Genomic DNA, 12,124 nt, shown 5'->3' with positions numbered 1-12,124 from the left:
GTAACATAATAACCTACTTATGACTGGTGGACATCTTCCAGGTTGTCACAGTGATGTCAAAGCCTACTGTGCAATCAACATACTAATGTATGGTGCAGCTATATTAATACAGTATCAATACTGATGTCCCTTTTGTCACCCATTTATGTGTCCCATTGTCCAGAAGTCCTGCTATAACAGGTTGAGAAGTATGATTGAGCAGCAAGACTGTAAATACAGTGTGCCACACTAACATAGAACAGAAATGCATACCAGGTATCCCCTGAGCACATGTATGTATGTGTATGTTCAGCTGGAAGGTACAAAACTAATAACATGGATTGCAAGCAGTCAGAAAGATAGGTTGTGCATGTTGCACGTGTGTAATATCAATGCCAGTGCATACAACAGACATAAATGTGTACAGCTACTGATTGTTGCATTGCCCTGACCCTGATATGAGTACTAGAATAGGCATGATTATCAGGTAGTAATCAGACACGTGTCCAACTGTGTTATGACCCTCTGTCCATGTCTACCACTAACAGCTATATGAACACCTATATGCAGTGGATATCAAAAGTGTACACACCCCTGTTGGAATGCCAGGTTTGTGTGCTTATGACAATGAGACCACAAAAAATCATTGCAAAATGTTTCTCATCTGGAATGTTACCCATAACCTGTACAATTCTATTGAAAAGCAAACAAAGTTGTTTCAAGGAAGGTGAGCAACTCTTGCCTAGTGAAGATGTGTCATGATGTTAGAGTCCAAACCAATACGAATGAATGCTATAATCATCTCAACAGGTGCTTACACAACATATCAGTTTAAGGGTGTGCACACTCATTCAACTGGCTTATTGTACTGATTATTATTTCCATATGTTTTGCAGAATAGATTATGTTTCTAATTGAATTGTACAGGCTATAGGTCACATTAAAGCTGTAAATTGTTTTGAAATGAGTTATTGTGGTGTCATGTTTCAGTTACACAAATAGTGCAACTAACACTAGGTAAGACTGCAATCCAAATTGTAGCTTGCTAAAGATCCCCCACCATGCCCCAAGATTCTCACTACATCTTTCTAAACATACTGGAAAATATTAAGATACAACCAAACACCCTAATACTGGGTGATTTCAACTACCCTGCCATTAACTGGGAAAACTACTCATGTACCAACACCTTTGCCCAACAATTCTTGGAATTCATAAATTCCACTGCTCTGGATCAACTAATCCATAGTCCCACCAGGGGCTCCAATATCCTAGACCTGGTCATTGTCACCATGGGAAATCGATGCTCCACACCTATGGTCACCTCCTCATTGGTCAGATCTGACCAAAAGCTAATCACCCTTGACATCCCCTACCCCCCCCAGTAAGGAAACCTCCATAAAAAACTTCTCCAAAGTCAACTTGATGCTACTCAAGTCAGAAGTGACAAACTTCATGACACCCATGCAGACTGGAACTGAAATTTTGACTGCAGAATCCTACACTAAGGCACTGTACCAGCACATCCACTCGTGCATGAATCGTGCCATCCCAAATAGAACCAAGATGCTCTCCTCCAAAAAAAGGAAGCCAATCTGGTGGACCCCTGCCATAAACAAACTTTACAACAAAAGGAAGAAACTGCTGCAGAAAAGAGGAAAATCCCAGGATGCAAAAAACTCCCTTACCAGCCTAAGTAAGAAGCTGAGATCCCTCATAACATCCTCCAAAGCTAGCTACAAAAATAAAATTGCCAAAGATTCCAAAGACAACCACAAGGCATTCTATATTTATGTCAAGAATCTAAATGGCAATGCTCAGATCTGCTCTGAGCTACAACAGAATGGCATTAAATATACTGATTCCAAGGATATTGCCAATATCCTGGCAGATCAATTCAGTGCCAACTTCACCCCCCTCTCAGCCCCTAAAGGGCTCATCTCAATACAGAAAGATTGCCAAATTCTGGTAATAACGGCCACACAGGTAAAAAACACACTCTCCAAAGCTAAGAATACAGCATCCCTGGGACCAGACGGCATCCCGGGCTGTGTACTACATGAACTACAAAATGAACTGGCACCTCACCTAAGTGTCATGTTTAATCATAGCCTCACCTCAGGCTTCGTGCCCACTGAGTGGCTCACAGCTACAGGTATCCCACTCCACAAAGGGGGATCCACCTTGGATTCTGGGAACTACTGCCCCACCAGTCTGACAAGCCTGATTTGCAATGCCATGGAATGGATTATTATGGAACTTATAAACAAAGACATTGGCAACCTTAAAACACTGGACCCCACCCAGTTTGGGTTTGTGAAGGGCCAATCTTGTCTCCTGAACCTGATTGATTTCTTCAAATCATTCTCCAGAGCAGTGGACGAGGGTAAGGTGGTCCAGAATGCCTATCTGGACCTTGCCAAGGCCTTCAACACCACCCCCCCACTCTGGAATCATAGATAAACTTACTAAGCTGGGCATTAATCATTACATTGCCCGATGGATTGCCAACGGGCTTACTGACAGAACCCACAGTGTAAAAGGAGCCGACTACAAATCCAGCTCCAGACAAGTGACAAGTGGAGTACCTCAGGGCTCAGTCCTGGGACCACTGTTGTTTGGCATCTACTTCTCTGAAGTACAGGCCAATACTAAGGGACTCTAGCTAACAAATTTCGCAGATGACTGCAAACTGGGAGCCATTATTGAATCCCCTTACAGAAACAGATGCTTGGTGCCAGAGCCATGGGCTCAAGCTCAATGCCAAGAAATGTATTGTTATCCCCTTTGGGAAAAACATGTACCCATGAATTACCACATAGGTGGCAATACACTAAACACTGAAAGTGTGATAAGAGACTTCGGGACACAGATGGACAGTGGTCTCACCTTCGATAACCACATCACCACAACAGTCAGGAAATCCTTCTATGTGGCACACCTTATCACTAAGGGCTTTTCATCCAGAAAAAAGGAGGTCATTGTCCCACTGCACTTATCCCTCAGTAGACCCATAATAGAATACAACATCCCATTTGGTATGTACCTCTCAAGACATCTGCAACAACTGGAAAAGATGCAGAATTACCTCACTAAAAGAATCACAGGCCTAAAGCAGATGCCCTATGCTGACCATCTAAAAAATCTCCAGCTATACTCTGTCGGATATCGTCTACTCAGAGGCGATCTCTGTTTAACATACAAGGCCATGTCAAACCCAAAGCTGTTGGACATGCTACACTTAAAGAAATCCTAATCCTTCAAAGTCACATGCTCCAGGGATCTAAACTTTGTCATCACAATGAACAAAACATGCTGGAGGGATAGGTTCCTGACCCAGAGACTCCCCAGCCTCTGGAATAGACTGCCCATACATGTCAAGCAGAGCGCCTCTTTGGCCCTCTTCAAAAGGAACCTTGACAATTGGATGGGAGATAGGAAATTCCCCACGGGGATCACATTAGTCGCCCTGCTAGACAGAAGTCCAGGGAAGTAAATATTGTGGGAAGAAATAGACATGCAATAGTTATAGGTAGCCCTGTATAGGCTCTAGGGCTGATAGCTTAGTACCAACCTATGAACCATGCATTTTAACAGGGGTGTGTACACTTTATATCCACTGTAGATGTATGGACTCAGCAATACCTGACCTGTAAAACCAGTGTACACAAACGTAGACTAATTCCCTTTGGTGGACAGCAGCAATACACAAACCACATAATAGGTTGTCATATTGACTGTACAGAGACACATAGGTGCAGGCAACAACTTGGAAGCAATTATATTCTATTTGAGTGAGCATGAAAGTTCAATATTTACTCCCTGTAAGGCTGACTGTGACTACAAATCAGACATATCCACACCACCAAGGCTAATTGCAACAGTGTCTCCACATATGTTGTCACTCTCAGATGCAACAACACAATTCACCCTGTACTAGGGGTAAAGCACACCTCATACACATATGCCACTGATATAGGCAACCAGCATCAGGCAGGTCAGGTGGGAACATCACCTCCCTGTCTGCCCCATTTGTATAGGGGGATCTGCACATCAACCACACTCTTCCCCTCATCAGTGGTGAACATGTACATATTGCCTACTGATGGCAATAATGGCGAGTCTCTATGGGCATCATAACATCACTGTCTGCCTCCTACATGAACTCAGGCATGTGCTCACAGCTCCATCACACACTACAGTCAAACACAGACTTGCCACTATCCACACATTATCCACATGGAAGATGGCCAGTGTCATCCCTCTACACAGAGATGAATGGAGAATAGAGGATTATGCAATTAAGTGACCAACATTGGGGGATATGACACCTCAGGCCCAGAAGTGCAATGCAAGTTGATATAGCAGTGATAGATTAGAGGGTTATGGTGTAGTTTGGATTATTTGCCAGTAATATCCACTGTTGATAAACAATTTGACAACCGTATGAGATCCTGTGACATTTTTTTCTGTTTATGTCTTTCAGGTGCAATGCAGAGGCATTGTCTCCCAGCATTTACAGAGGCTGAAACAGAGACACTCCCACAAGCAGTCATGCAACATTATGCTTTACTATTTGGCAGGAGAGCACAAGATCTGTGGGAGTGGACTGCCCTGTGGAACAATCTTGTCCACAGGGTAAATGATGTCGGCCTGCACAGCAGAACATATGAGCAGGTGTGGCATCATGCCAGTTACCTCATCCACCATGCCTGTCAAAGGGCTGCTGCCATAGCGAGGGACCAGCTAGCCACAGGTGTGGGACCAGCCATTCAGCCCCCACTGACACCCACTGAGGAGCTTCTCACCAACCTTGTGGCACCCTCCCAATGCATCACACATGAACCTGAGGAAAGAATTGATGAGGTGGGTTGCACCCACACAATGGATGAGGAGCGTGCAGGTAAGATCCCAGTGGGGATTAGTAGACTACTGTATGAGACATACTTCTATCTGCACAGTATCTACATGCATGTGCCAAGTCTGATTGCAGTTGTGGATGGGGATTTCTAATGCACAGAAGTGCAAATCTATGGTGAAGGACAGCAAATTGTGTAGTATTGGGTGTTGTACTTTAAATGTGCAGACATGCTGCATCAATCCTTTTCCAAGGGCACATGTGAGTCTGCTAACAATACCTCTCTCCCACAGTTACATAGGTCACTCTGGTCTGTATATGGGACAGCAGCCTGAAGCTGGTGGGTATGGAATTGTTCAGGTGTGCAATGGCAATAACCCAGGCATGTGGAGGGCATGCAAGTTACCATGTACACAACTATGACTAATAACCATATTGCTTTATGTGCAAGTTAACTTGTGGTGGGGTTAATTGTATTGCATCACAGTGGTCACCACATAGGCCTATCTGAAGAAAATGTAACATTCCTGTAGCATGCCTCACAACCTGTCAGTGAAAGATGTCTGGACAGACACCAGCAAAATGTGTTGGACAAACAGACTAAGGTAAGAATATGTGAAACATTACTGCTATACAGTGGATATAAAATGTATACACACACCTGTTTATATGCCATTTGTTTCTGAAATATATTGATTGAGACCATAATATAGACTCATAGGCTCATAGATTATTACTAGGCTAACTGCCTTTGTGGGTCATTGTAAGCCTAGCCAACTACCCCATGTGAGAATCAAACCCTGCACCTTCTGTTTGCAAGGTAAACACCTTAACCATTATGCCAACCTCCCACCCTATGTCAGTCCACACCTTTCCCTACCTTTAATGTGACACATGAAATGAACAAGTCACTAGTAAAACTAAGCACTTGGAATCATGTATTGCACCTACAAGCCTGGATGAGTGTGAGGGTAGCAGATGTATCAGTATGCTGTGTCAGTCAGGTATGATACCTGATTCTGCCATATGTGACAGTACACTCATTGTGGCCTACTTGGCAACTGTATCACATACATGGGCATTGTTAAGTCAGACAGAGCACTTATAGGTTCCAACCATCTGGATGTTCCAGACACATCTTTACAGAGGACTGGTATGCCCTGTACAATGGTTTCACATGCTGCATGTGAGGCAGATGCCATTACCTCACTATATAAAGTAATGGCATCAGGAGGTGGTTACCTGCCATGTATGGTATATACACACACACACACACACACACACACACACACACACACACACACACACACACACACACACACACACACACACACACACACGCACACCAGTATTCAGATGAGAAGCCCTACCTATCTATTTATGTCTACTATAGGTTTATGCGGTTATCAGATGCTCCACGGAGCTTACACAATTTTACATCATCCAAAGGTACTTTTAAGGTGAATGACATCAACAGAACTACTAAATTAGGATGAGTATGGTGTTACACAACTCAAAATGATATAACCTTCACAGTACATGATTCTCACACAAACACATGCACACAAACAGTTGCCAGCATTGAGGTTAGAACTCCTGCGTATCTAGTTATTTGTATTATGATATTATGCAGTTAGCAGATGCACCACACAGCTTACACAATCTCACTTTGACCAAAGGTACTTCTAAGGTGAATGACCACCACAGCAGTGGTAAAGTACAGTGGAGGGAAGTGTAATGGGTGGAACACAAATCAAAATGGTATAAGACACATAGTATCCGATTCACACACACACACACACACACACACACACACACACACACACACACACACACACACACACACACACACACACTTGCCAATATTGGGATCAGACTCTTGCCTATCTAGTTATGTCTGCTATAGTGTTACACAGTTGGCAGATGCACCATGGAGCTTATACAATTTCACCTACTCCAAAGGTACGTCTACGGTAAATCATCAACGGGACCTCTAAATTGCAGTGAGGGGAAGTATAAAGGGTGGTACACAAGTCAAAATGATATAACCCACACAGTACATGATTCTGTCTCACACATACACACACACACACACACACACACACACACACACACACACACACGCACACACACACACACACACACACAGTTGCAAAGATTGGGATGAGAACTCCTGTCTAACTAGTTCTGTCTGCTATAGTATTACACAGTTGTCAGACACACCACTGAGCTTATACAATTTCACCTAGTCTAAATGTACGTCTAAGGTAATTGACATCAACAGGACTTCTAAATTGGAGTGAGGGAAAGTGTAAAGGGTGGTACACAAGTCCAAAATGGTATAACTCACACAGTACATGGTTCTGTCTCTCACACACATACACACACACACACACACACACACACACACACACACACACACACACACACACACACACACAGAGTTGCCATTATTGGGATGAGAACTCCTGCCTATCTAGTTATGGCTACTACAATGTTAGACAGTTACTACATGTGCTACAGAGCTTACTCGATTTACAACTGGGCAAAGGTGCTGATAATTGCACAGGAAGTTTGCCTTCAGTTTCTACGATACATCTTGCTAGTTCTTGCTGACTTGCACTTCAAATAGCATAATAGCTTTGCACTTCAACAGGTTATTGTATCAATAAAAGTAACACACCTGGGAGCTTTCAGCAGTACGCATTCATCACGGAATTAGTCCAAGTACTTACTACTTATGAACACCTCTCCTGGCATGATTGAAGTGTGTTTTTCTGTGCTTTCACCCATTAACCTGGTGCACTTGTCCATTCTGAGTCACTGTTGCAACTACCTCCTGTACACAGACAACCCTCTCCTCTAAACTCCAAACACTCAGACCAGTGAGCTTTACCCCTATATCCCCAAATGTGGAAATATGCACTCTCCAGAAAAGACTGGACTAGCTGGTCAAGAAGATGAGATCAACACCTGCACCACACCGTGTGGACCACACAGCTTGCAACAACACCCACTATGACAGCCCTGACATACACTGAAAAGCCACACACCCACCTTCACAGAGGCACTCAATGGACATTTACACAAACAGCACAGCAAGACAGACACCCACTCATACACCACAACAAAGCACATGCCAAAGGACACATATGTCACCTACACAGTGTGACCCTTAACCTAAGCTCATAAGGCTGACCACATTGCACAATACAGTGATCATGGGTGACTCAGTACTGTGGCACACATATGTCCCACTCACTATGTTGATTATGGAGGAGGTAACAGCCAACTGTGTATCATGTGCCTGCATCCAACACATGACACACCCAGTCAGGCCACTCCACAGCTACAAGTATCACTCTGTCATCTTCCATGTGGGTGTGAATGACCTGAGACACACCTCCCTGGGCTACATGACAAGAGACATGGTTGAACACTCGGGTTATGTGGTTCAGGCATGAGTGACTGTAGCCCTGAGCAGTATACTGCCAGCACCCAGAATGATGCTGCAGTACTATCAACAGATAATTGACTGCAACATTGGCTTATGTGTTGTGTGTCATTCTCAGGGAATCGAGTAACTCTCTGCTTGGGATAACATGATTGATAGACCTCAGTGCCTTACCAAATATACCCTAAATCTGTCAGCCCTGGGTTTCTAGGTACAGGGTGTCTTGTCACCCCTATAGTGCCTTATTAGGCAGTGTTCAAATTCAAATAACCACCATAATAGCTAGACATGTATGCAATCTGAGGGTCATGCTGCTCAACAGTAGACATTTACCTGTCAAGATACAGTCACTCAAAGCACTCCTCAGAGTAGAGGACATTGCCAGTTGTGCTGTAACAAAGAGATGGTTCACAGCAGCAGACAGCAGCCCTGTACTAACAGGCTATGATACATTCCACAGCCATCAGCACCAAAACATGGACCACACCTTCACAGGTGGTGTTGTCACTATATCCATAAGGATATGCACAGTTCCAGACTAGTATCCCAGCATAATGCATCGTAGGTACTTCCTGTAAAACTGACTTTGAGGAATAGTGCAATCTACACAGAAGGTCTTTGGCTAACAAAGTTCGCTGATGACTGCAAACTAGGAGCCATAATCGAAACTCCTAACGATGTGGACATCCTACAAAAGGGCCTCACTGAGACAGATGCCTGGTGTCAAAGCCATGGCCTCAAGCTCAATGCCAAAAAGTGCATTGTCATCCCCTTTAGTAAAAACTCTGTACCCATGAATTACAACATAGGTGGTAGTCTACTTAACACAGAAAGTGTGATAAGAGACCTTGGGACACAGGTGGACAGTAGTCTCTCCTTTCATAATCACATTACCACAGTAGTCAGGAAATCCTTCTACGTGGCACACCTCATTACAAAAGGTTTCTCCTCCAGAAAAAAAAGAGGTCATTGTTCCCCTTTACTCATCACTCATTAGACCCATTATAGAGTACAATACCCCTTTTGGTATGTACCTCACAAGACATCTGCAACAACTGGAAAGGCCGCAGAAATACCTCACAAAGAGGATTACCGGCCTCAAACAGATGCCCTATGCAGACCATCTCAAAAAACTCCAGCTTTACTCCATCGCATATCGCCTATTCAGAGGTGATCTCTGCCTAACATACAAAGCTATGTCAAACCCAGAGCTGTTGGACATGCTCCACTTAAAGAAATCCCAATCCCTCTGAGCTACATGCTCTAGGGACCTAAACCTTGTCACCACAATAAACAGAACATGCTGGAGGGATAGATTCCTGTCCCAGAGACTTCCCATACTCTGGAATAAACTACCTATCTATATCAAACAAAGCTCCTCATTAGCACTCTTCAAGAAAAATCTTGATGATTGGATGGGAAATAGAAAATTCACCCCGGGGATCACCTCTGTGGCTCTGCTCAACAGTGGCATAGGAAAATAATTTTCTTGGGTGGCAAAAGCCAGGGTACCTTTTTGGCTGGGCTAGTATAGGCTCCAGGGCCGATAGCCTAGTACCTACCTATGAACACCATAGCCTGATATTGGCCCACAGCTATATCCCTAGACTGAAAATGCACATTCCTCAACACCCTGGCATCTATGAAGGTCGAATCCAGGACTGACATAATAGGAGACTGCAACTACCCCTCCATCAACTGGGGCAAGTAGTCAAGCACCAGTACATTGGCCAAATGCTTCATGGAATTCATCAGTTTCAATGGTCTGGACCAGCTCATACTGACCCCCAGTAGAGGATGCAACAACCATAACCTGTATTGATTACTTACATATGGGACTGTTGCACGACCACAGTTGTCAATCCCTACCTGGTCAGATCCAAACATGATGTAATCAGCATGGAGCTCAACATCTCACCCACACCCCCCACAAAGGTAACCACCTTGCAAAACATCTCCAATGTTGATATTGCAGTCATAAAAACAGGGATGGATGAATTCACTGCACCCATGCCAAAGGGATATAGCTACATGACTGTCACATCATACACATATGCACTGCACAAACATGTACATGGATGCATGGTAATAGCCATAGCCAACAGAACACAGACACTGTCCTCCAAACACTGGAAGCCATTGTGATGGTCCGCTGCCATTACTAAAGTGTACAACAGAAGGAGGACACTGCTACAGAAAATTATGTTGTCCCAAGACTGGTGAACCCACTTATTAGCCTCAAACACAACTTGGGATCCCTCATGGTATCACCTACAGGCAGCTATGAAGGCATTTTTGCAACAGACACTGATGACAGTCACAAAAGCCTTTGATAGTTACATCAACAACCTCAACAGCAATAACCACAAGTGCTGTGAGTTACTGCACAATGCTGATTCCTATCCTGACACAACAGATATTGGCCACAGCCTTATCAACACAGTCAGTGCCAGCTTTACCCCAGTCCCCCCCAGGGGACAATCACAATGGCAGATGAATGCCAGGCATCCAGCATTACTGCAGGCCAGGTTAGACCTGCATTGTCCACAGGCAAGGATACAGCTTTCATTGGACCCCAACATATTTGTGGCTGTGTTGTACATGACATACAATGAGACCAGGCACCAGAGCTGTGTGCCCTGGTCAGTCACAGCCTTACCTCAGGCTTTGTCCTTCCAAAATGTCACACTGCTACAATTATCCCTCTCCATAAAGGTGTAGCATCTACAGAACCTGGGGATTATTGGGCCCTTAGCCTGACAAGTCTAATTTATATGGGCATGAGCACATCAACAGGGGCATGATTGACCAAGATATGGGTGATCTCCTAACTCTGGACCCTACACAGGTTGGCTTTGTGAATGGCAGATCATGCCTTCTCAACCTGGTTGACGTCTTTGAGTAAATCACCAGGGCTGTGTATGACAGTAAGGCACTGCATACAGCCTACCTCAATCTGGCCAAGGCTTCTGATACCATTCCTCAGTCAGGGATTATTGGTAAACCCAACAAACTAGGCATCCCCCCTATATCAGTGGGTGGTTTGCAAATTGGTTCACAGAACACACAGTGTGACAGTGGCAAACTCCAAGTCAGTCTGGCATGCAGTCACAAGTGGGGTCCCACAGGGATCAGTACTGGATAGTGTCCTGTCCAGCATCTACTTATCAGAAGTCCAGCCCAACACAGAAGAACTCTGGCTGACCAAGTTTACAGAGGACTGCAAGCTAGGAGCTATCAAGAACTCCATAAGTGATGCAGACATCCTAGAGAAAGGCCTCACTGAGACCAGTGAGTGGTACAGAAACCATGGCCAGAAGCTTAACACCACAAAATGCATAATCATCCCCTTTAGTAAAACACTCAGTTCCCAGTAAGTTTCCCATCAATGGGAGCCCAATGAACACTGTAGGCATTACAATAGATCTGGGGACACAGGCTGGCAGCAACTTCTCCTTCAAACACCACATTACCACTGTGGTAAGGAAGTCCTTCTATACGGCACATTGCATTACCAAGAGTTTTGTATCCAGGAAGACAGAGGTAATGATCTCTGTCTACTATTTTCTCATTAGACCACTACCCAAGTATTCTGGCCCATTTGCCATGTACCTCACTAGATACCGGCTACAGCTGGGGAAGCCACATAAGCACCTCACAAAGGGGTTACTAGGCATTAAACACACATCCTGCACAGACAGACTCAGCAGACCCAAGCTATTCTCTGTGTCATATCACCTAATTATCAGCTATCTGTGCTTGACTTACAAAGCCAAGTCTGACCTAGATGGTCGAGAAATGCTACATATAAATCTATCCACACCACACACTGT

This window comes from Protopterus annectens, chromosome 3.part0, assembly GCF_019279795.1.
Source record: "Protopterus annectens isolate FY-2018-M chromosome 3.part0, PAN1.0, whole genome shotgun sequence".
NCBI lineage: Eukaryota > Metazoa > Chordata > Ceratodontiformes > Protopteridae > Protopterus > Protopterus annectens.
The sequence above is the reverse complement of the archived record's forward strand: the minus strand, read 5'-3'. Positions refer to the sequence as shown.